General features: G+C 38.5%; 1 protein-coding gene across 6 annotated transcripts in view; it reads left to right on the top strand.

Moving 5' to 3' along the window:
- Grm8 (glutamate metabotropic receptor 8) overlaps positions 1 to 26,922 on the top strand; it is an 809,809-nt gene that overhangs the window by 676,495 nt on the left and 106,392 nt on the right. The gene's annotated exons all lie outside the window — the stretch shown is intronic.

The following is a 26,922-nucleotide window of genomic DNA, read 5'->3' as shown; positions in this document are numbered from 1 at the left end:
TACTGCTTCTGGTGTCTATCCTGTTTGCCATTCTGAATGGGTTTAAGCATCCTCCCTAGGGTCCTTTTTGTTATTTAGCTTCTTTAGTTCTGTGGATTTTAGTATGGGCCCGGGGGGGGGGGCTGCAGAATTGATGCACCAACCAAAGACCATGCATGGAAAGGACCTAGATAGACCTCTTGCTCAGATGTAGCCCATAGGCAGGTCAATCTCCATGTGGGTTTGCTAGTAATGGGAGGAGGGGCAGCCTCTGGCATGAACTCGGTTGCCTGATCCTTGATCAGTTCCCCCTGGCAAGGTAGCCTTGCCAGGCCACAGAGGAAGAGGATCCAGGCAGTCCTGATGAGACTGTGATAGGCTAGGTAGGTCGGGAGAGGACTCCCTCTTTCAGTAGACTAAGGAAGGGGGATAAGGGAAGAGGGAAGGAGGCTGTGACTGGGAGGAGATCAGGGAGGGGGCTATAATCAAAATATAAAGTGAATAAATTATAAAAAAGATTCAAGTCAGTTGTCAATAGGATGTATATGAAATGAGATATTTGCCATGTAGCACACAGGGGTTCAGCAGGTGCGTTCTAGAGCTTATCTATCCTGAAGTTCCCAAAGCTTCCACATTCTCCTGAACCAGTCCCAAAGTCTAGATACCACAATGCCAGGCTTGTCATAGCAACACCCCATTCCTGCTCACAATTCTCTCATCTAATTATTCCACAGGTTGCTGGGGTAAGACAGCCAGAAAAGCAGTCAAGGGGAAGATGGGTTTCCTTTGGTTCCCAGTCTGGGGTGCCACAGCAGGATGTGAAGGCAGCAGGAGCTGGTCCTTCATGGTCACATTATGGCTGCAATCATGAAGAAAGCAGCGGCTGTTCCCGTTCATCTAGCTTTCTGTCTCAGGCAGTCCAGAATACAAGACCTGGGATTACTGTCTCCAATTTTTCTTCTGAATCTCATCAACTTAACTACTTTAGTTAAAATAACTCCTTAAAAGTAACCCCTGCACAGATGTAGCCCATAAACTCAGTCTCCAAGTGGGTACCCTAGTAAGGGGAACAGGGACTTTCTTTGACATGAACTAAGTGGCAGGCTATTTGATCACCTTTCCCCTTGGGAGGCGGTTGCAGACTTACCAGACCACAGAGAAAGACAATGCAGCCAGTTCTGATGAGATGTGATAGGCTAGGGTCAAATAGAAGGGGAGGAGGACCTTTCCTATCAGTAGACGAGGTAAAAGAGCATAGGGCAAGAAGAGGGAGGGAGGATGAGATTGGGAGGAGACTTTGGAGGGGTCCACAGCTTCGATATCAACTGAATAAATTGTAATTAATAATAGTAATAAAATGCAAAATAAACAATAAATTAAAAAATAAAAAAAGTGTGGCCGAAGGCTAACAGAATCAAGATAACCCTCAGACATGCCTAGAATATAGGCTCCTGGGTGATTCTAGATCTTTTCTAGTTGACAAACAATATTAACCATCATACCATTCATGCAAATGCAGGACAGAGGATAAACAGAGTTCTTACTGAGTAAACTTAAAACCTCCTTTAGATTAGAAGCTGATATATTGCTGTTAGCTAATTTCATAGCCAATTCTTCATTGCCTCTGAATTTTGTAAATCAGAATGTTACAAAATCCCAGCAGTGACTTTTTCAGCTATTCTCCCAGTTGCTACTTGTGGTTCTGTTAAGCATGAAGAGAAAGGCACAATGTTAGTCTTGAAGAAGGGTTTTGGCAAGATGGAAGCGGGAAGAACAACAAAAGCCCCTTACTGGTGCAGGAGAAAAGCATAGAAGGAGAGTAAGGAGCATCAGCGCCTGAGTTTATGGGATGAGAAGACGGCTCTGTAAGTAAAGACGGGTGCCATGCAAACCTGGGGACTTTAGTTTTCCCCCCAAACCCATTTAAACCTAGAAGACGAGCAGTGGCTCCGTAAAGTTGTCTTCTGCCCTCGTATGTGCGCTGTGACATGCACACCCGCCCACGTAGTGCGCACACACACACACAACGATAATACTAAATAATCCACCATAACGGAGAATGCCAATTTGTTATCGTATAATAATGGAATTATTTAACTTATATAATAAAATGTTTTTGTATTTCGTAAAATGAAAATGATGATTATTGTCTCGGCACACGCGGCATTTTTAAGAGAATGAGTCCGTGGTGGGATCCAACTGTTCTGCTCTCCGTGTTATGCGCTACCACTGTTGTGCTGAGGTTTGACATTACCACATCCTGATACAGCTACTTCTGGCTCTGTCCTTTGCTGTCAAAGCTGTCTTTCTAAAAATGATTTCACAAGGAGGTAGAAACCCAATCAGGCCTAGCTGAGACCCACCCTCTGCTTTCAGTGTCTACTTGGTAAGGTATTTCCATGAATATCTCAGGAAAAAGGAGCTTTGGACGGTTGTTTTCCAGGGCAAAAATCTCACGTTTTTCCTTGTGGGTCTTTCTTACTTCGTCCTTTTGACCCATCCCTTTACAGCAATATATTTTTCTATATCCATAGGTTTTTTTTTTCAGAAATTCATGTGTTTTAAATAAAACTGAACATAGTAATCAAGAAAACTTGACACTTACATTTGATTAGAAAAATAGAGACAAATGAATAGAACCAACATTTATTTTTCTTTTCTTAGAGCAAAACTGTATTTAGAGTCTTGTGTACAATCTTTTTTTAAAGTCGCAATTATGATTGACATGCTCTCTGTAATAGGCAAAAGTTTTCTAAGTAACACTTATCTTTTATAAGCCTGAACACTTTTCCTTGTCTGTCTTGTAAGAGAAGTACCTTTTGTAACTGTGATTCACTAGCAACCCCGAGCCATCAGTTGAACTGTTATGATATAGGTGTATGTCTGAAAAACACAAACAATAAGTCGTTTAAAATGCTTGCCTCACTTTGGAAATAGAAATTATTCAAAACCTACATCCATTCTCATGAGTCCTTTTATTTTATGTGTAGAAAGCGCTTTGTCTCTCATTCAGTAACTTTAAACAAAGGATATAATTTTGCAAATTGTGCTTCTGACACCAGAAGAATTTATTTCAGAAACAATGGATGCAAAAACCCTCAAAGTTTGATTTTTGGAATTTTTGAGTTGCAGCTATGTTTGCTTTTCAGCTCCATGTTCTTGATTTTTGTTGTCATGACCATATTATTTTATTTGATGTTCTGAAATTTGAAGGGTTTTTTGTTTATTTATTACAGAAAATTTAGTTGTTTTTCATAGACATTACCATTTTTAAGTTATATATTTTTCTATTTTTATTAATTACAGTTTATTCACTTTTAATCTCACCTGTAGCTCCCTTCCCCTTCCCCTCACAATCCTACCCTCCCTCCCTCTTCTCCACCAATGCCCCTCCCCCAGTCCATCGATAAGGGAGGTCCTCCTCCCCTTCCACTTGATCCTAGTCTATCAGGTCTCATCAGGACTAGCTGCATTGTCTTCCTCTGTGACCTGGTAAGGCTGCACTGCCCTCAGAGGAAGGTGATCAAAGAGCCAGCCATTGAGTTCATGTCAGAGACAGTCTCTGTTCCCCTGAGCTGCCATGGGCTACATCTGAACAAGGGTTCTAGGTTACCTCCATGAATGGGTTTTGGTTGTAGTTTCAGTCTCAGAAAACACCCCAGTGTCCAGGTATTTTGGATCTGTTGCTCTCCTTGTGGAGCTCCTGTCCCCTCCAGGTATTTCTATCTCCCCCTTCTTTCATAAGATTCCCTGCACTCTGCCCAAAGTTTGGCTATGAGTCTCAGCATCTGGATAGAGTCTTTCAGAGGCCTATGTGATAGGCTCTTGTCCTGTTTTCTCCCTCTTCTGATGTCCATCCCCTTGGCCTTTCTGAATGAGGATTGAGCATCTTACCCAGAGTCCTCCTTCTTGATTAGCTTCTTTAGGTGTACAGATTTTAGAATGTTTATCCTATATTAATGTCTAATACCCACATATGAGTGAGTGTATACTCTGTGTGTCTTTCTGTTTCAGGATGATCTTTTCTATGTCCCACCATTTGCCTGCAAATTCTGTGATTTCCTTGTTTTAAAGTAAAGAATTTAAAATGTGATATTAACATGTAATTCGTCTGATATAATTCATATTCACACTTATTCTAGGAAGAATAAAATATTTGGACAGTTGCATCTATACAAGCAAAGACTTAATGTAAGAACAAAACAAAGCCATAAATGTTAAACAACAGTAAAGAAATGTTAGTAGCATTTTTATTTAATTATCTGAATTGTCAAAACCATTGCGAATTCACCAGTATTTAAATGTATGGAATGACTGATGATGGTTATAAGTATTTAAGAACAATTATAATTATATATAATACTTTGAACAGTATCAGTGGACTTGGGGAGAGGCATGAGAGGGCTTGTGGGGGATACAAAGTGAATAAAGTGTAATTAATAAAAATAAAAAAGAATATGGGTTCATATAAGAAGTACAGTAGAATTAAGTGTTTCTGGTAATTGATAATTTCTAATGATTGATGGATTGGTAAACAGAATCATTTGTGTAACAAGGCAGGGAGTCATAGTTATTTCTTGGATGGTCTAATTTGCAAAACTATATAATTTCAGCCAGGTGGTGTTGGATTCTACTTAGCTTTTCGCTAAGGCCACAGAGATAATCTCTTGGCCTGAGAAATCCTTTAGTTCCTTATTCGCTTCTTCACATCCGTTTGGGGACACTCTGCTTGCAGTCTAACTTGGCATGGGATCAGGCTCTAATTGTGCCTACCTCTCCCATATTCGCATGGATTAGATTAGGCATCCCAGGACTCCATCAAAAAGATAAATTGCAACCGTTTTGCTCCAGTGGCGTGTCTGCTCCTAACGCTGTCATGTACAGGCCTTGTGTTTCTTTTGTTTTGAAGTGTTGCCTTGATTTGGAGATCGTAATTTTTATTCTCATTACTTTCACTCCTTCATTTTGAGTTGTATACAACACATTAATCATGCTCATGATTTTTTTTTTTTTTTTTTTAGAAACAAGAGGGCTCTTTGCCTCACCAATTAGCTTTTTTGTGCCTTTTTGCATCTGTTCTAGGATTTGCCAAACAGGGAGATATTATCCCTATGATATTTTTAAAGAATTTTAAGCAAAAGTATGAACTCTAGTGTCCTGGAAAATAACAGAAATGAAAATAAAGAGCACTGAAAGCAAAAGCAAAAGTCAGAAAACTCAAAATACTTATTTTTTTAAAGTTATTTATTTATTCACTTTACATGATTATTGCAGCCTCCCCCCTCTCCTCCCAGCCCATGCCCTCCAGGCACCCCTCCTCCTCCTCCTCCTGTCTCCTTCTCCTCAGAGTAGGGGAAGGTTCCCCATGGGTACCAACCCACCTTGGCACATTAAGTCACTGAGGCACATCCGCTCCTCCTGCAGTCAGACAGTTCAGTCAGAGGAACCGGATCCAATGGGAGACAGCGGAGTCAGAGAGGGTCCCCGCTGGAGTTGTGGGAGAAGCCACGTGTAGACCAAGCTGTGTATCTGTGACATGTGTGTAGGGTCCTAGGACCAGTCTGTGCATGCTCTCTGGTTGGTGGTTCAGTCTCTATGAGTCCTCATGGAGGACATCAGCTTAGCTGACTCTGTTGGTCTTCTTGTGCAGTCCTTGACCCCTCCAGCTCCCACAATCATTCCCCAGCTCTTCCATAGGACTCCCAGAGCTCTGTCCAATGTTTGGGACTCTGTCTGCTTCCATCAGCTGCTGGTGAAGCCTGTCAGAGGAGTAGGCTAAGCTCCTGCCTGCAAGCATAGCAGAATAACATCAATGGTGTCAGGGACTGGCACTCTTCCATGGAATGGGTCTCAAGAAGGGCCAGTCTTTGGTTGACCATTTCCTCAATCTTTGCTCTATCTTGGTCCCCGCACATCTTGCAGGCAATACAAATTTTGGGTGGAAGGTTTTGTGTGGGGGTTGGTGTCCTTACCTCTCCACTGAAAGTTCTGCCTGGCTATAGGAGGGGGCCACTTCAGGCTCCATATCCCCCACTGCTAGGAGTCTCAGCTAGGGTGACCCCCATAGACTCCTGGGTCCTCCCCTATCCCAGATCTTTGGCAAGTCCCAGAGATGCCCCCACCTCAGATTTTCATTTTCTTACTCTGCCTTCTCTCCCCTTCTCTTCCTAATCCTGATTCCCATGCCTGATCCTCTCCCCATCTCCTCTCTTACACGGTTCCCTCATTCTACCCGTCTCCAATGAAGAAATAAAAACATGCCAAAATACTTCTAAAATCATGTATTAACTTTACTTAACCATGCTTTCTATCTTATTTTCTCCTTAAAAATTAATGAATTTCTAAGTTTCATTAAGCTCTGCACATATCTATCCTGACCCTCATTCTTAGATTTCTTTCTTTCTTTATTTATTTGGTGTCTGGAGAGACAGCCATGGGTGCTAGGAACCAAACTCTTATATTTATAGTTGTGAGCCTAGCCTTTAAAGGCTGAGCCATCTCTCCAGCCCTAGACCTTCTTTCACTTGCTTCTTTATCTGTTTTCCAGCACTATCTCTATATTTGACTTTTATCTGGAACTTCAAGCTATTATTTATGTTTTACACAGTTACTGATTATAGATATGCAACTTTCCATTTCATTATATTCAACCAAAACTTCTTGCAGTAAATTCTGTTTAATACAAAACACCCTAAGTCTCTATTCTTTGAACATGGATTGGTTGGTTTTGTTGTTGTATACTTTTAATTCCTTCAAAGTTTAACTCATGTAATTAGTCACTTCTGACACTGTAAAAATTTTGAAGAGTTATCACATGTGGACATGCAAAAGATAGGATATGACACTTGAAAACAAAATACCAAATAAAACACCCACAAATGAATCATTTGTGAGCCTGATGGTACCACCTGTAATTCCAGCCCACAGAAGACTGAAGAAAGACTAACTTAAGTTTGGAGACAAGCTTAACTAGAAGAACAGAGCAATTCAAGCGAATATCCTGAGTTTTGAGGGAAAGGGGAAACTCCACATCCTCTTTTGAGGCTTGGTGGGAAGTTCAAAACACTTGTGCTCAAAAGGCTTCTAATTTACTCTTGGACCCACATGGATTTATAATTTAATTGATAAAGATATTGACTTCATTTCTTGATACAGTCACAGTTATGTGTGTGTGCTCCTGATACAGTCATGATCACCTCATTAACACTCCGAGGATTTTAGGACAAAGGGCTCACGACTTAAGTGCAGTATAGCTCCTTGTTTCACAAGTGAGCCCCATGGTTGGCTTATACTCCGGGAGTTTTGTGAATGTGTTCTATTATTTGGTTAGACTAGGCATATTAGAGTCATGCCGTGCTTTGGATATAAAGCCATATTATAATCCAGACAAAACAAAGCGTTCCACTTGGCACCATTTATTCACAGGACAAATTCACTTTTCAAAATACCTAAGTCAAGCATTGTGAAATGTTTTAGAACTTGAGGAAACAGATATTTAAACATTCTATTTATCGTTTTTAACATGAAAAGGATATTTTAAAATTTTATTTATTTAGTTATTACAATTTATTCACTTTGTATTCCTGCTGCAGCCCTCTCCCTCGTCTCCTTCCAGTCCCACCCTCCCTCCCTCTCTTCCCCTATGCCCTTTCCCTAGTCCCCTGATAGGGGAGGACTTCCTCCTTTTCTATCTGACCCTATCTTATCAGGTCTTATCAAGGCTGGCTGCATCATGTCCTCTGTGGCCTGGCAAGCCTGCATCCCCCAGAGGGAGGTGATCAAAGACACTGAGTTCATGTCAGAGACAGCCCCTGTACCCCTTTATTAGGGAATCCACTTGGGGACTGAGCAGCCAATGGGCTTCCTTTGAACAGGAGGTCTAGATCCTCTTCATGCATAGTCCTTGGTTGTATTATTGGTCTCTGCAGGTCTCTGTAGGCTCTGTTTGGCTCTGTTCTCCTTGTGGAGTTCCTGTAGCCTCCAGGTCTTTCTATCTCCCTCTTCTTCCATAAGGAGTCAAGCACTCTGCCCATAGTTTGGCTATGATTCTCAGTATCTGCTTCTATACCCTACTGGTTAGAGTCTTTCAGAGTCCTGTGTGGAATATTCCAGTCCTGTTCCTTGTCTTCTCCTGTTTCTGATGTCTATCTTGTTTGCCTTTCTGAATGAGGATTAACCATCTTCTCTGGAGTCTTCCTTGTTTAGAGTCTTTAGGTGTACAGATTTTAGTATGTTTATCCTATATTATATGTATAATATCCACTTTTAAGTGAGTATACATCATATGTGTCTGTCTGCTTCTGGGTTACCTCACTCAAGATGATCTATTCCTAGCTCCCACCATTTGGGTTGCAAATTTCATGATTTCCTTATTTTTAATTGCTGAGTAGTATTCCATTGTGTAAATGTACCACAATTTCTGTGTCCATTCCTCTGATGAGGGGCATCTAGGTTGTTTCCAGATTTTGAGTATTACAAATAAAGCTGCTATGAACACAGTTCAGCAGATGTTCTTATTGAACAGTGGGGCATCTTTTGGGTACATGCCTAGGAGCGATATAGCTGGATCTTGAGGTAGCACTATTTCTAATTTTCTGAGAAAGTGCCAAATTGATTTCCAAAGTGGTTGTACAAGGCTACTTTCCCACCGGCAATGGAGGATGGTTCCGCTTTCTCCACAACCTCTCTAGCATGCATCACCCCTTGAGTTTTTGACCTTAGCCATTCTGATGGGTATGAGGTGAAATCTCACAGTCATTTTTATTTGCATTTCCCAAATGACTAAGGATGTTGAGCATTTCTTTAAGTGTTTCTCTGCCATTCTGTATTTCTCTGTTGAGAATTCTGTATTTAGCTATGTGTTCCATTTTTTTTAATTGCTTGGTTTGTTGGTGTTTAAATTCTTCAACTCCTTATATATTCTGGATATTAGCCCTCTATCAGATATAGGGTTGGTGAATATCTTTTCCTAGTCTGTAGACTGTTGTTTTGTTTTTAAGACAGTGTCCTTTACCTTACAGAAGCATTTCAGTTTAATGAAGTCCCATTTATTGATTGTTGATCTTAGAGCCTATGCTGTTCGTGTTCTGTTCAGGAAGTTGTCTCTGTGTCAATGAGGTCAAGGCTCTTCTTACATTTTCTTCTTACAGATTTATTGTGTCTGGTTTTATGTTGAGGTCTTTGATCCACTTGGGCTTTAGTTTTGTGCAGGGTGATATATATGGGCTTATTTGCTTTTTTTCTACAAGTAGACATCCAGTTAGACCAGCACCATTTGTTGAAGATGCTGTCTTTTTTACATAGTATGATTTTGGCTTCATTGTTAAAAATTAAGTTTCCATAGGTGTGTTGATGATTTCTATAGGTGTGTGTTTTTATTCAATTTTATTGATCTACCAGTTTGCGTATATGACAGTACCATGCTGTTTTTATTACTGTTGCTCTAGAGTACAGCTTGAGATCTGGGATGGATATATCTCCAGAAGATCTTTTATTGTTCAGGATTTTTTTTCGCTATTCTGGGTTTTTTGTTTGTCTATATGAAATTTAGAATTGTTCTTTCAATGTCTGTAAAAATTCTATTGCTATTTTGATAGGAATTGCATTGAATCTGAATCCTTTTGGTAGGATGGCTATTTTCTATGTTAATCTTACTGATCTATAAGAGCTCTTTTCATATTCTGATATCTTCTTTAATTTCTTTCTTCAGAGACTTTTAGTTTTTTTCATGCAGGTCTTTCACTTGCTTGGTTAGAGTCACACCAAGGTTCTTTATATTATTTGTGGCTATTGTGAAGGGTGTTGTTTCCCTAATTTCTTTCTCAGTCTGTTTGTCTTTTGTATGCAGGGGGGCTACTGATTTATTTTTATTTTTTATTTAGTTAATTTTGTATCCAGCCACTTTGCTAAAGGTGTTTATCAGCTAAAGGAGTTCTCTGGTTGAATTTTTAGGGTCACTCATGTATAATATCTTATCTGCAAATAGTGATACTTTGACTTCTTCCTTTCTGATTTGTATCCCTTTGATCTCCTTTAGTTGTCTTATTCATCTAGCTAGGACTTCAAGTACTATGTTGAAGAGATAAGGAGAGAATGGGAAGCCTTGCTTTGTTCCTCATTTCAGTGGGATTTATTCATGTTTCTCTCCATTTAGTTTGATATTTGCTATAGGCTTTCTGTATATTGCTTTTACTATGTGTAGGTATGTGCCTTGTTTCTCTGATCTCTCCAAAACTTTAAACATGAATGGGTATTGAATTTAGTCAAATGCTTTTTCTGCCTCTAAAGAAATGATCATGTCTTTTTTTTCTATGAAAGGTATATTTTAATTAAAATAATAAAAAGGAATACAGCACAGAAAACTTATCAAGTACACAAGTATAAGAAAACTGTAATGATGGACGCTTCTTCACAGCTATTATTTTCTAGAAAAATGTATAAAAATGAATTGAATGTTTGTGGTTTTTCAAATAATCTGTGTGTTTTTCTCACAGGAAATCTTTATCCTACTCACACAAGAACAAAGGTCTATGCTTATTTTGTATTTCGGAACCTGGTATGCTGGTATACATCTATAAACTGGACACTTAGGAGAAGGATACAGGGGGATGATAGATTCAAGGCCGGCCTGGGATGCACAGACAGACCCTGTGTCAAACACAAAACAACATTACTTAAAGAAGAAAAACAGCAGCCACAATGTTTGGATAAATCAGATTGTAAGAAGAGGGGATGGTATTAAGAGTTGATAATTGTCACTACATCTATTGTGACTGCCTTTTTCTAGGCTTTTTACATATAGTCAGCCATTCAATTTCAGGAAACTCATTTAAAGTAAGATATTATCAACCCATTTTCATAAATAGGAAATAGACACTCAGGGATAGACATTTATCAAGTTGCATATGACAGATATAAAGCTGTATCTCATTCAAGCTCCAAATGTTAATCGGAAGATAGAGATTTTCAAGGTGCTCAAGTCGAAATAGTTTTTAAGTTATATAGGGTGACACTCTTTTTGGAAGGCATAAAATTATAATGACAAAAAAACCCCAAAATAAACGTTCACATTTAAAGATAAAACCAAACCACAACATATATAACCATTTTCAATACATGCAACTAGAAAAGAATGTTTTGAGCCATACCTGACACACCGTAAGCCCTGAGAGATCTTGTCATTACCTATTAAATTTTCTGTTTTGGAGTGAGGTTACCTAGAGGTTCAAGCATGGAAATCATTTGTCATGAAGGAAAAGTGTACTAAAGTGGATTTTAGAGTATTCACGTGCTTAATATAGCTCTCAAAAATGCACAAAAGGTGAAGGCGCATATTTACTTTATTGCATTTGGCTATTATTTCCAATTGTTGAGAATTATGTAACATTATCTTGTGATTGTTCATATCATTAAAAAATATCATTAGAACCTGCTTCGTGCAATGCTAGGTTAAGTAATGCAATATGGACCTAATGTATAAGGCATATTTAAGGCACATATTAGGCATTATCTCTAACCTACAGTAGATGAAAAAGCTAATAAAGTAGTTAATTATAACATTAGAACATAATGAAATTCCACACAAATGATTCAAAGAAAACAAATGAGGTGAGCGGAGAGAGACTACTTATGATTTAAATGATCAGAGAACTGATTTACGGGGAAACATTTAAAAATCATCTTTAAAATAGTATTTTGACAAATACTAATTAAATAATCTTTTCTAGGTAAATATAACAAAAGAATAGTCACAGGAAGAATGCAGAAACATCTGTAGGAACAAATGTAAGAATTAAGTAAACAAGCAAGTCCTGAATAGGAAAATTATTTTATAATGCTCATAAGATATTTGGGGCAAAAAAAATTCAAGAGTTTGAAGTGTTATTATAAATTTCTAATAATTTTTTCGAAATCCATCAGAACTTGTAGCACCACTCCATGGGGAAACTCTAAAAGTAATCAACTGTTTGAGTCTTGGGATGAGACAGGCTCCTCTGTGCTTCCTACGTGGACTGACAGCATCTTGCCCCTGCCTTTCAGGGGCTGCCGTTACAGTTATGCATCATGGCTGGATACACAGTATGTGGCTGGAATATTTTTTATGTCTTGTCCTATTTTCCATGTGGAAAATGGAGTAGAAGAGAAAAAACAGAAAAATGAATTTTTCGTGGTTTTCGGAAGATGGCAGTTTGATGAGTGATTTCAGAGTTTGGGCAGAAACATGGGTGAATAACAGAAAATAACTATATAGGCAGCTGCTATGAGTTATGAAAATTATTTAAAAAGTTAGAAAAGCCAAGAACTAATTGCTGGGGTCACAGTGATTTACGCATCTTATGTGTGTGCTGAAACTCATTATTAGACAGTTTTATGTATATATTCATATATGTATTTCATAAGTGTGTGAGATTGTGTGAATTTTAGTGGGTTTTACCCTCATTAAGTTGTCTCATTTTTCTTCCACTGAAAACTTTCACTTTCCAGAAAGTCCTCCTCCTACTTCATGACGTTTTGTGTTTATGACCCAAATACTTTAATTAGGCTTGTTTTACAGGAATGTGGGTAGAACCTATTCATATGAATAGATATATTTAAATATGTATTCATATGCTATATATGTATATACATATATGTGTATACATATGTGCATATATAGCATATGAATACATAGTTTTATATATGTATATACATATCTGTATACATATTTATGAATATATTTTTGTATATACAGATATACATATGTATGTATACATATATAGCATTTGAATACTTATTTAAATATTTTTATTTGAAATACACTCGCAATTTCTGGCAAAATTATTTATATATGTTATGTTTTCAGAGTGGCTACAGATAAGTCAATTTATTCTAAACCCTAAATGTGGAATATAATTTGTTAGATTTATTTTTGCTGGAAATTAACTAAAAGAAAAAAAAAAGATCAGTAGCCCTCTTGTATAACAAAGACAAAAGGGCCGAGAAAGAAATTAGAGAAACAACACCCTTCACAATAGCCAATAATAACATAAAGTACCTTGGTGTGACTGTAGCCAAGCAAGTGAAAGACCTGTTCAAAAAAACCTTCATGTCTGTGAAGAAAGAAATTGAAGAAGATATCAGAAAATGGAAACATTTTCCATGCTTGTGGATCAGTAGGATTAACATAGTGAAAACGGCCATCCTGCCAAAAGCAATCTACGGATTCAATCAATTCCCATCAAAATACCAACACAATTTTTTAAATTATTATTATTAGTTACATTGTATTAACTTTGTATCCCAGCTGTATCCCGCTTCCTCATTTCCTCCCAATCCCACCCTCCCTCACCTCATCTCCTCCCTCCCTCTCCAAGTCCACTGATAGGGGAGGACTCCTCCCCTTTCATCTGAACCTGGTTTATCAGGTATCTTCAGGACTGGCTGCAAAGTCCTCCTCTGTGGCCTAGCAGGGCTGCCCCTCCCTTGGGGGATGGGGAGGTCAAAGAGCCCACCATAGAGTTCCTGTCAGAAATAGTCCCTGTTCCCCTTACTAGGGAAAACCACTTGGTTACTGAGCTACCACGGGCTACATCTGAGTAGAGGTTCTGGCTTATATCCATACATGGTCCTTGGTTGGAGATATAGTCTCATAGAAGACACCTGTGACCAGCTATATTTGGTCCTTATGGAGCTCCTGTCCTGTCCAGGTCATATTAACTCCCCCTTCTTTCATATGATTCCCTGCACTCTGCTGAAGGTTTGGTTATGAGTCTCAGTATCTGCTTTGATACACTGTTAGGTAGTCTTTCAGAGTCCCTCTGTGGTAGGCTCCTGTCCTGTTACTTGTTTTCCCGGACATCCAATGTCATCCAATTTGTTTTTCTAAGTGAGGATTGATTACAATTCTTTACAGACCTTGAAAGAACAATTCTCAATTTCATATGGAAAAACAAAAAAACCCAGAATTTCCAAAACGATCCTGTACAACAACAGATCGTTTGGAGGTATCTCCATCCCTGACCTCAAGCTATAATACAGACAATAGTAATAAAAACTTCATGGTATTGACATAGAAACAGAATGGTGGATCAATAGACTGAAATAGAAGATGCAGAAAAAAATTCACACACCTACAGATACTTGATTTTTGACAAAGAAGCCAAAACCATTCAATGGAAAAAAGACAGCATCTTCAACAAATGGTTCTGGTCTAACTGGATGTCTACATGCAGAAAATTGCAAATAGATCCATGTTTATCACCTGGCACAAAACCAAAATCCAAGTGGATCAAAGACCTCAACATACAACTGGACACACTAAATTGGTTAGAAGAAAAAGTGGTAAAGAGCCTAGAACTCATTGCCACAGGAGACAACTTCCTGAACAGAACACTAATAGCACAGGCTCTAAGATCAACAATCAATAAATGGGACCTCATGAATCTGAAAAGCTTCCATAAAGCAAAGCACACTTTCATCAGAACAAAATGACAGTCTACAGACTAAGAAAAGTTCTTCACCAATCCTATATCTGACAGAGGGCTGATATCCAGAATATATAAAGAATTCAAGAAGTTAAAAAGCAACAAATCAAGTAATCTAATTAAAAATTGAGGTACTGACCGAAACAGAGAATTCTCTGTAGAGAAATGTAGAATGCCAGAGAAACACTAAAGAAATGCTCAACATCTTTAGCTATGAGGGAAATGCAAATCAATATGACCCTGAGATTTCACCTTACACTCATCAGAACGGCTAAGATCAAAAACTCAAGTGACAACACATGCTGGAGAGGTTGTGGAGAAAGGGGAACCCTCCTCCACTGCTGGTGGGAATGTAAACTTGTACAAACACTTTGGAAGTCAATCTGGCGCTTTCTCAGACAGAAATAGAGTTTGCTCAAGATCCAGCTATACCACTCCTAGTCATATATCCAAAATATGCTCAAGTATACAACAAGGACATTTGCTCAACTATGTTCATAGCAGCTTTATTCCTAATAGTCAGAACCTGGAAATAACCTAGATGTCCCTTAATGGAGGAATGGATAAAGAAATGTTGGTGCATTTACACAATGGAATACTACTCAGCAATTAAAAACAAGGAAATCATGAAATTTGCAGGCAAATGGTGTGATCTAGAAAATATCATCCTAAGTGAGGTATCCCAGAAGCAGAAAGATACACAAGGTATATACTCACTTATAAGTGGATACTAGACCTATACTATAGGATAAACATACTAAAATTAGTCATAAAGAAGCTAACCAAGGAGTTCCCTGAGTAAGATGATCAACCCTCACTCAGAAAGACAAACAAGTTAGACATTGGAAGAAACAGGAAACAGGAAGCAGGACAGGAGCCTACCATAGAGGGCCTCTGAAAGACTACCCAGCAGTGTATCAAAGCAGATGTTGAGACTTAACCAAACTTTGGGCAGAGTGCAGGGAATCCTATGAAAGAAGGTGGAGATACTGGGATCTGGAGAAGACAGGATCTCCACAAGAAGAGCAACAGAACCAAGATATCTGGACCCAGGGTTCCTTTCTGAGGCTGATACTCCAACCAAGGACCATGCATTGAGATAACCTAGAACCTCTGCTCAGATGTAGCCTGACAGCTCAGTGTCCAAGTAGATTCCCTTGTAAGGGAAACAGAGACTGTCTCTGACATGAACTCAGTGGCTGGCTCTTTGACACCCTCCCCCCCTCTGAAGGGGGAGTAGCCTTACGAGTCCACAGAGGAAGACAATGCAGCCTGTACTGATGAGACCTGATAGACTAGGGTCAGATGGAAGGGGAGGAGTATGTCCCCTATCAACGGGCTTGAGGAGGGGAATGGGAGGAGATAAGGGATAAAGGGTGGGTTGGGAGGGAGGAAGGGAGGGGGCAACAGCTGGATACAAAGTAAATAAATTGTAATTAATATATAAAAAGTAAAAATTTAATTAAAAAATAAAAAATAAATAAAAATTGAAACTTGAACTGTACTGTTTTTCTCTTACTTATAAATTCCTACAAGACAGGTTTATATTTAAGACCAATTCCTTCTATTTATTATTTATTAACTTTAAATGTCTCCACTTAGCCAGTCTTCAGGAATAAAATTCTTTCCCATATTTTTATTTCCTTTTCATATAATTTATTGTACTTTTTATATGTACCGAGGTAGATATCCATATTTTCTGGTTGCCTTTGTCTTTTTTTGTCCATATTTTCCAATATTATACCCTCTTTCTCCATTTCTTGAGCTTTATAAATTGGCCTCGAAACAGTAACTTGATTTTATATGAACTGTATATTTTGCTCCAATTTTTCCAGTATTTTTTTACTTGACATTACTTTTTAACTTTCTAAACCTTATTTCTTATAATCTTCTTTTTCTACTTGGCTTTTTATATTTTAATTTCCTCAAAATTTGTTTAAAAATGTTCATTAACATTTTATATAGATGATTTCAAATTAATTATTTTAATAATGCATAATTTGAAAATGCCAGCCCATGATATTTGTGCTCTAAATACAAATATGTGTATGTTTCTGTATGCATCTATGTTCAGATGCAGCTTTTTAAACAAATGGCTTTCTTTATGTTTTATGACCTGTTTCTCAATCCCATGCTCATTTTACTGTCTGCTTTGTATTTTCCAGTGTTTATTAACTTTTCATGTGGAGTATTTGGTTCTCACCTATACCATTCTTCCTTTGTCACTGACACTCCCAACATAGGTCTCTGTTACATTTTCATTTTCATTGTCATGTAATTTCTCTGTGTGTGCGTGTTTTTGTTTTTTTTTTTTACAGTTCTCCCAAGTATATTTTAGTCAATTTTGATGACCTGAAAATTAGCATTTTCCCTGTAGATAATAACCATCAGTTTAAAAAGTTATTTGTTTCCTTGCTGAATGATTTTTTTCATATGAAGTAATTAATGTCAAACTTTTGCCAGAGGTAGCTGGTTCACAAGGTTTATGTCCTTTGATAAAGTCTCCACCGTAACTGGATAACTAGAACTCCTCATGCGAGAGCACAGTTGCATCTTCTTTTTGGCCATTGGGGAAAATCTTAGGAGTCTTCTTTCCTGTTTCTTGTAAAATCACAACCACCAATAGTTTTGGGGACTAAACAGTGGAAGCTGTTTTTATTTTGTTTTGTTTTGTTTTTGAGGGTGTGAAAGCACAAAAATGCCTCTAATTATCCTTGTCGTATTATTATTTTATTTAACAATTAGTTGCCAAGATCTAGGTTAGAAATACTTTTACTTTAGGATGAGCAGGTGCTACATTAGGTTCTGAATATTAGGCTTCAAATAGAACAGTGTCCACACGTTTTGGTGAGGAGAGGAAGCACAGGGTTGGAAAGTGTTGTGAATCATTTAAGATCTGTTCGCTCGGATACTGAGCTACCATGGCTAGTAAGGGGAACAGGGACTATTTCTGACATGAACTCACTGGAAGGCTCTTTGACACCCCCTCCCCCCCTACCCCTACCCCCCGGGGGAGGAGCAGCCTAGCTAGGCCAAAGAGGAGGACATTGCAGCCAGTCCTGAAGAGACCTGATAGGCTAGGGTCAGAAGGAAGGGGAGGAGGACCTCCCATATCTGTGGACTTGGATGAGGGAGGGAGGGTGGGATTGGGAGGGAATGAGGGAGCGGGCTACAGCTGGGATACAAAGTTAATAAACTGTAACTAATATTAAAAAATAATAAAAAGAGGAAAAAAACATGTGTTCACTCCCAGGGTTTTGTAATCTTAACAAGATAACTCTTAATATTTGCATGGGTTTATTCATTGTCTGGACTTCTCAACAAAATTATTAACCTAACATTTCATATACACTTTTACTTTACCCACTCTTCTGTTTTTTACCTAAATATTCTCTGCTCCTGTCTCTTAGATGCTTCTATGTAAATCTTAAAACTCTTTGATTCTTCCTTAACTATCACTTTCCTCCTCACTTACTTCCCTCTTCTTTGACTCTAATTTTCAGTAAGCTACTTCAGGGTTATCTTCTAATTTTAGTATTCAATTGCTTTTCTGAAATTATTAATAATACTGTTTAAAATATAATTTATTATACACTAAAATAATAATCAATCCAAGTATAATTGCTGTATTATTAACCATAATGGTATTAACTTGTAAGTGCTTTAATGCTCCCTGAATATTTTTTATGAAAGCAACATTTTATTGTTTAATACATGCACTTTAAGGCATCTCTGTGGCCAAGAACATGGTTCAGGAAAACAGAACTCTGAAGAAAACTGACTTCTGCGATTTGTTTTCTGATCACTGAATGAACAAACACAAATGTGCATGTGCACACACGACATGTATCCACAACATGCGCACGCATTCCCACGTGTAAGCACATGGACACACACACGCACACACAATGTAAAAAGAAAGATATCTTTGAAGTCATCTCTAGCTCTAAAACCTTACATGGCTTCTTCTCTGCAGTGTCGCTAATTTCTCCACGTTCCTCCTATTAGCTTAATGTCTGTTTGCTTCAATAAAACTCTTCCAATGCAAGAGGATCCTTGAACTCCCATTATCCCATTAGAGAAAAATAAAGGCTCATTTAAAACTCTTGATCTTCAAATATTTTTGTTTCTGCTGTTTCATTGGGAGAAAGCAGTTATCAAATCTTCACATACCCAAATTTTAATTATCAAATCTGCTGGATGGTAATGCTCCAGGCTGATAGCATTAGTACTCTGGTTCCAACTGTGCCAGGCATCCAAGAACCCTTTAGTTTATTTTAGGAACAGTACCAGTTAGAACTGTTTTCCATAAAACATGCCCAGTGGGTCATATAAACCTCTCTGTTGGCCTTCCTGAAAGGATATAGTTACACTTCTCCTAAGTGGAATGATCCTTTCACTGTAGAGCTTGTGAGGGGGGAGGGATTGTGATTCCCAACTAGGAAACTGGGAAACACTTATATTTTTAATCTGCATGGGTGTCTTGTGTTAACTCCTCACCACTATAACAGAGACATAATGTTGTTATAAAAAAAAATGAAAATCCCAATCATTAGATTTTATCAATGACGCCTCAGGAGCTGGATGCTGGGGAGAAAGCCTGCTAGCTCAGAGAGGCAGAGAAAGCACCCACCTGACCTTCCTACTTCAGTCCCTGAAGGAGAAATCCATTTCAACTGCTTGTCTGCTCTGTCTCTTGACCTATAGTTGACTTTATTAAGCTCTCGGGTTAAAGGTGTGTGCCAGGGCTGAGCCACAGCACAACAAGGAACAGGTTTTTCAGTTCACAATCTTATGGTTCGCAGTGTGATCCAATATCCTGCAGCAGCATGAGGCACTCAACTTACAGAGGAAAAAGGAATTTTGCTCATGATGACATGAATCCAATGCTTCTAGCTAAAATGGGGGCTCCGTGTGACAATGACAGAATATGCATACAAGAGCAAAATAGTTTACCTTCAAGGCTAGGACACGAGAAAGACAGATTCACAGTCTATATGGAAGGCAGAAGCCTCAGTGACAGGCATTTTCTAAGAGACCTCATTTCTAAATTTTCCACACTTTCCCAAAGAAACCATGCTAGGAACTAAAGTTTTACCATGTTTAGCTTTGGAGACTCTTGAAATCCAAATAATAGTATGTCACATGTGAAAAACAAAAACAAAAACTGACAAAACTCACAATGTACATATCATAAGATATATTGATCTCTTTTCCAGCTTACCCTTTGCTTTCTACTACCAGTGAAATGAGACCCCTGCTAAGACTTCCTTCACCTACCTATGCTCTTATGTTCAAACTGTGCACCTACCTCTGTTTCCTGTCCTCTCTAGTTCCTACTCCGTACATATTTAATGTTGCCAGTTTGCATGAGCTTTTATCTGTCTGCTGTATGTCCTTTACTGCCTTGGGAACAATGCTGAGAGACAAGCGAACATTACCGACTGTGAAGCTTGTGCACAAGTCTACTCGTCTTCATTAAATATCAGTGTGATAGAAGTAAGGTTATATGCAGCCTTGTCCTCATTAAACCGGGTGGGAAGAAATGCCTGACTCAGGATTGTTACAACTCTAGGTGCTCGGTCTTAGAATATGTCTGGCTCATAGTAGGCCCTCAGTAAGTGTTATCTATCATTACACTCTTGTTGTTGTTAAGCCTTGCACGTTTTGTGGTACAAAGTGGTATGCTACTGACTATGTGCATTCCAAACCCACCTGTACATCTTTTTTATTTATTAAGTTATGTTTTAAGTGGGTGTGTGTATATGTGTGTGGGGGGGCATGTTTTGTGCACATGAGTGCAGGTGCCTGAGGCATTGGCTCCCCTGGAATTGGAGCTATAGATGGAATCTCCATCATGTGGGAGTTGGAGCCTCTGTCTGAACCTGTGTCCCCTGCATGAGCAGCAAGTGCTTTTAACTACCAAACTACCAGACCTTACACGTGTATCTTAATATTCCAAAAGCATCATTTCACAAAATCTTCTATAGCCGAGCTCTATATCTATATATCCTTTAACTCATATGAGCTAAGACTGTAAAGCAAAGTATTTTAATTAGCAAATTATTTAATATGTTTTTAAAATAAACACAGAACATTTTGCAATGAATTATATTAGTACATGCAGGAGTTGAGAATTTTATAACATAGCATGTCAGAAAAAGTAAGAAATATACATAATTCAATAGAACATTCCGAAAGTTTAGAGAATTTTCACCAGTGTGTTTTAGTCCTGAGCAGACTTGCACTTCCTGACCTTTATTTCCAATTAGCAATGAAAGACCCATTTAATTGAACTTAGTTTCCATAAAACACTGACACCATGTGTTCAGTGCAATTATTCATGTATGGCATTTAAATTGTATTTTAATATTTGTAGAGGAATTTTAATCCAGCAACATGGCTAGTCTGGCAAGGGATCATATCCAAAGACCTAGGTCTGTAAAATTCAGCTGGAATACAGATTCCCTTACTACACACCTTTAATCTTTCTGGCTGGATACACATTTTAATGCCTCTGGCTGGAATACAGACACACCAGTAATACATGCACTCAATCCCGTAATGATGTCTAATTGACGGGTAGACAAAGTGATGAACCAGAGAAAGATTTGATGGAATGAGTCAGAGATGGAGTATGGCCAGCTCTCTTGAGAACACCTAAAAGAGAAGTTACTTCAGAGCAGTGCAGAGAGAGTAGAGTGGAGTCCAGTGCAGTATGATAAGATACAAATGTTTTAAAAGGAGAAAAGAAACATTCTAGCTACCAAGCAGATGCGGTAAAGAAGGTATCTCTTTCTCAGAGTACTCAGAACATCAAAACAAAACAAAAACAGGTACAGCTGTATAGTTCCAGGCCACCGCACTGCACTGTTTACTCATCAGTGTAGGCATTTCTCAAGCACGAGCGTGTACTGAACCTACATTAGCTCAAGCAGAGTGAAATTGGCGTCTTGCCACTAGATAATTTACTCACCACCTGACATAAACACTCAGTGTAACAATAGTAGAAAGCCAATGAGTTATACAAGTTGTCTGAACTGGAGATTAATGAAACAGAGGGAAAGGTCTACTTGTGTGGAGTAGATGGGAGAAAATATCACTGGAAAACTAAATTTTGTCTCACGAATAAAATCAAAGTTTGCTTTTTTAAAATACTTTGTAAAATTTGACTACCTATTAGTAAAACTGACCACTCCTTCTTCCCTAACATTATGAATCCACTTGGTTTCTTGTTTTTCAGATTGGATTTTTCTTCTTTAATTTCCATCAGACCATACCTTTTCCCTTCTCCGCTGACCTTCCTGAATCTACTGTGTTCTCACTGTGTTCAGGGATCTACTTGTGATGTCTTCTCTTTTGTTTTCTGCCATTTCCAGGGGTGAAAATTTTATTATAATTATGGATTGCTCTGATTGCCTTGCTCATGACTGAACTTTTGGAATTTTATCTCTTGGCAATTTTCAGTTCTAAATTCATGAACCAATTTTTTTTTTGCTTTTCAAGCTCAATTATTCTTCCATATTCCTTTTCACTGAAGACCACCACTGTTCTTTCATTACACTTTTATATTCATTCAACAAATATTTACTGATGTAGAATGCAGTGGTAGGTAATGGGCCCATGGTGTCCTGAGGAAAATGCAATTTAAATGAATGTTTACTCAGGTGTGTCCTATAATTATTGTGCAAAACCCATTTAGAATAAGAGGACTTTTAAAAAGAAGGACTTAGTGTCCCTTCCCAGGCCTAATGAATCATCATCTCTAGCAAGGAAGAACGTGTACTTTAAGTAAACCCTTTAAATGATTCCCAGGTTATAACCTGTAATTTTAAAAACACTCTACTTTACATAAATCAAAACCAACCAAATAAGTACATAGTTATGTGCCATTAAAATTCTATGGAAAAATGTTATGAGTGCTAAGGTAATTTGGCATGTAATGGCTGTCCATTACTTTGGTGTAGCACAGGACCAAGGTTACATATGGTTGTGCAGGTTAGTGATAGACCAAATGTAGGATGTGGTAGGAAGAGACTTACTATGACTAAGTTACAGATCAGAAGTCTAAATCATTTTCATTTCTCTCTTGCCCACAACCTCTGTTTATTTTGGTTGTATTTAATGCATTTCAAAGCTATACTACTGTTTATATTACTATGATGATGTGAAATGTGGCTCTTATTCCAAAAGGAAAACTGAGCCAAATAGGGTGACCATTCTACTCAACGTTTGCAGAGGTCTCACTTACTCTTTTGTGTGTAACTATCCATTAGTTTTAGCATTATCAAAAAAATAATTGACCATACATGCATGAATTTATTTATTTATTTATTTATTTATTTATTTATTCTTTTTTCTATTCTACTATTTTATGTTTATGCCAGCATCATCTCTCTTTAGCGATAAAATTGTAAAGCACTGTTAGTGGGCTAAGGGGATGTCTCAGTGTTCAAGAGCACTTTGCCCCTTCTGGAGCACGCAGATTCTGTTTCCAGTGCCCCTGGAGCAGCTTACAGCTTTTCATTAGCTCCAGGCACAGAGGAGCCAATGGCCTCTGTTTGCACGAGGCCTGCGCATGGTGCACATAGACACGTGCAGGTAAAATGCGTAAAGAGAAATATGTTTAAAAAATCAGTGTGTCCAGCTTCTGGCTATTCCAAATAAAACTGCTGCGGACATGGTTGAGTAAATGTCCTTGTTGCCTACTTGAGCATCTTTTGGATATAGGCCTCGGAGGGGTATAGCTGGATCTTGAGGAAGCACTATTCCTAATTGTTTGAGAAAGCGCCAGTTTGATTTCCAAAGTGGTTGTACAAGTTTACATTCCCACCAGCAATAGAGGGAGAGTTCTCTTTCTCCACATCCTCTCCAGCATGTGTTGTCACTTGAGTTTTTTATCTTAGCCATTCTGATGGGTGTAAGGTGAAATATCAGGATTATTTTGATTTGCATTTCCCTGATAGCTAAAGATGTTGAGCATTTCTTTAAGTGTTTCTCTGCTTTTCTATATTCCTCTACTGAAAATTCTCTGTTTAGCTCTGGACCCCATTTTTTATTTGGTTTACTTGATTTGTTGCTGTTTAACTTCTTGAGTTCTTTATATATTCTGGATATTAGCCCTCTGTAAGATATAAGGTTGGTGAAGATCCTTTCCCAATCTGTATGCTCTCATTTTGTTACAATCCAGATGTCCCTCAGTTGAGGAATGAATACAGAATTTGTGTTACATTTACACAATGGAATACTACTCTGCAATCATGAAATTTGGATGCAAATTGTGGGAACTAGAAAAGATCATCGTGAGTGAGGTATCCCAGAAGCAGAAAGACACACATGGTATATACTCACTTATAAGTGGATATTAGACATACAATATAGGATAATCATATAAAATCTGTACACCTAAAGAAGCTAATCAAAAAGGAGGACCCTGGGTAAGAGGATCAATCCTCACTCAGAAAGGCAAATGGGATGGACATTGGAAGAGGTAGAAAACAGGGAACAGGCCTAGAGCCTACCACAAAGGGACTCTGCAAGACTCTACCCAGCAAAGTATCAAAGGAGATGCTGAGATTCATTGCCAAACTTTGGGCAGAGTGCAGAGAATCTTATGAAAGAAAAGGACAATAAAAAGACTTGGAGGGGACAGGATCTCCATAAGGAGAGCAACAGAACCAAAAATCTGGGCACAGGGATCTTTTCTGAGACTCGTACTCCAATCAAGGACCATTCATGGAGATAACCTAGAACCCCTGCTCAGATGTAGCCCATGGAAGCTCAGTGTCCAAGTGGGTTTCCCTAGTAATGAGAACAGGGACTATTTCTAACATGAACTCAATGCCTTCTCTTTCATCACCACCCTTAGGGGGAACAGCCTTACCAGTTCACAATGGAAGACAATGCAGCTAGTCCTGATGAGACCTGATAGACTATGATCAGATGGAAGGCAAGGAGTACCTCCATTATCAGTGGACTAGGGGAGGGGCATGGGAGGAGATGAGGGAGGAAGGGGCTGAGGGAGATGCTACAGTTGGGATATAAAGTGTATAAACTCTAATTAATAAAAACAAATTAATTAAAAAATGTTCAACAACAACAACAACAAAATAAGTGTGAGTGCCAACTTTAATTTTCATTTTCAAGATTATTTTGTCTTTTCTAGGTCCCTTAATATAAAATTTTGGATCTACTGGTCAATTTCTATAAAGGATCCACCTGAGATTTTTACAGGCATTGCTTTTTTTTACTTTTTTTTTAAATTTAAATTTTATTTTTATATTAATCACAGGTTGTGATTAATATATGAATCCCAGCTGTAGGCCCCTCCCTCATTCCCTCCTAATCCCACCATCCCTCCCTTATCTCCTTCCTGCCCCTTTCCAAGTCCATTCCTAGGGGAGATCCTCCTCCCCTTTCATCTGACCCTAGCTTATCAGGTATCTCCAGGACAGGCTACTTTGCTTTTAATCTGTAGATAAATTTGAGGTATTTTCCTTGTACTAGCAGTAGGTGTTATTGTCTACAGGCATGCAATTTCTTTTAATTTATTAAGCTTTATTTTGTTTTATTTGAAATAGTGTTTTATAGCTTTAGTGATTAAAATTTTAAACTGCTTTGTCTAAACATTTTAATTTTCTAAGCATTTTAACTTTAATGCTACAACAAATGGAATCATTCTCAATTTCATCATGAATTGTCATTTAAGTGAGGTTTGTTAATATTCTTCTAAACAAGCTTTATTCATTTTTATTCTATGTGTATGAGTGTTTGTCTGCATACCATATGTATGTCATACCCTCAGCGGCCGGAAAAGGGTGTTAGAATCTCTGGAACAAAAGTTACATTTATTTGTGAACTGCTCTGTGGGTGCTGAGAACCAAACTCAGGTCCTCTGCAAGAGCAGCCAGTGCTCTTAACTTCTGAGTCATGCCATCATATTCCCCCTCTATGTTTTTTGTTGTTGTAGCATGCTTTTACCTCCTTAAATTTATTCCTATGTATTTGGGGGGCTATTGTGCATGTGAGTATGTACATGATCTTTATCTCAGCATGCTTGTTATTAGAACACAGAAAGGCTTGTTTTTATATCCTGCCACTTTGCTGAACACATTGATCATTTATAGATGTTTTCTGGTGGAATTATTAGGATCTCTTATATGTAATAGTATAATCATCTATATCACCTGTAAATAATAATTTGACTTCTTTTCCTATTTGAATTTTTTAAGTCCCTTCTCTTGTATTACTGATTTAATAAGGGCTTATAAGCTCTAAATTGAAAAAAAGAATGGGAATGGCAGATAACCCTTTTCTAATCTTGAATTTTTTAAAAAACAATTAATTATTTAGTTAACTTATTCACTTTATATTCTTGTCTTAGCCCCATTTCTTCTCACCTCCCAGTCCTACTCTCCTTTTGTCTCCCCTCTCTCCTCTCCTATTCCTCATCAAAGGGCAGTCCTCCTTTCCATCCACCCCAGCTCGTCAAGTTGTATGAGGACTGAGCATGTCCTTTTCCCCTGTGGCCTGGCAAGGTACTCCCTCCAGGGGAAAGTGATCAAAACCTGGCAAGAGAGTCCATGTCAAAGAGAATCCCTGCTTCTCTTACTAGAGGGCCCACAAGAGACCTGAGCTACCTATCACCTACACCTTTGTGGGGGCCCGAAGTCCAGTCCTTGCAAAGTCCTTGGTGCTTCCAGTCTCAGCAGGCTCTTCTTGGCCCTGGTTAGTTGGCTCTGTTGGTCTTCTTGTGAAGCTCCTATCATCTCCATGTCTTTTTATCCTTCCTTCCACTTTTCCACAAGACTCCCTATGCCTTCTCCACTGTTTGGCTGAGCATCTGTTTCCAGCATCTGTTTCCAGGTGCTGCTGGGTGGAGCCTCTCAGAAGACAACTCTGCTTGATTCCTGTCTGCAAGCACAGCAGAGTATTGTTAATAGTTAATAAATAGCTCAGTCTCCAAGTGGGTTCCTTTGTAATGGGAAGAGGGACAGTCTCTGACATGAACTCAGGGGCTGGCTCTTTGATCACTTCCCCCAAAGAGGGAGCAGCCTTACCAGGCCACAGAGGAAGACAATGCAACCAGTCCTTATGAGACCTGATAGGCTAGGGTAAGATGGAAGGGGAGGAGGACCTCCCCTATCAGTGGACTTGGAGAGGAGCATGGGAGGAGAAGAGGAAGAGAGGATGGGATTGGGAGGGGATGTGGGAGGGGGCTACAGCTGGAATGAAAAGTGAATACAATGTAATTAATATAAAAAATTAAAACAGAAAGAAAAAATTAGTTAATAGGATTGGTTCTCTCCCCTGGGGTGGGTCTTGGGTTATGCCAGGCATTATTTGGGCCTTCCCTCCTTCTCAAGTCTCTGTGTGGTGTCTTTTCAGTTCCCCCTTATACGTCCTCAGTGCTACTAACTTCATTGCTGCCTACCATCTTTAAGATTGCAAGCATTCAACAGTAAACAATATTTTAACCCCT

Source organism: Meriones unguiculatus, chromosome 21, assembly GCF_030254825.1.
Source record: "Meriones unguiculatus strain TT.TT164.6M chromosome 21, Bangor_MerUng_6.1, whole genome shotgun sequence".
NCBI classification, from domain to species: domain Eukaryota; kingdom Metazoa; phylum Chordata; class Mammalia; order Rodentia; family Muridae; genus Meriones; species Meriones unguiculatus.
This window is presented reverse-complemented; position numbering and strand designations above follow the sequence as displayed.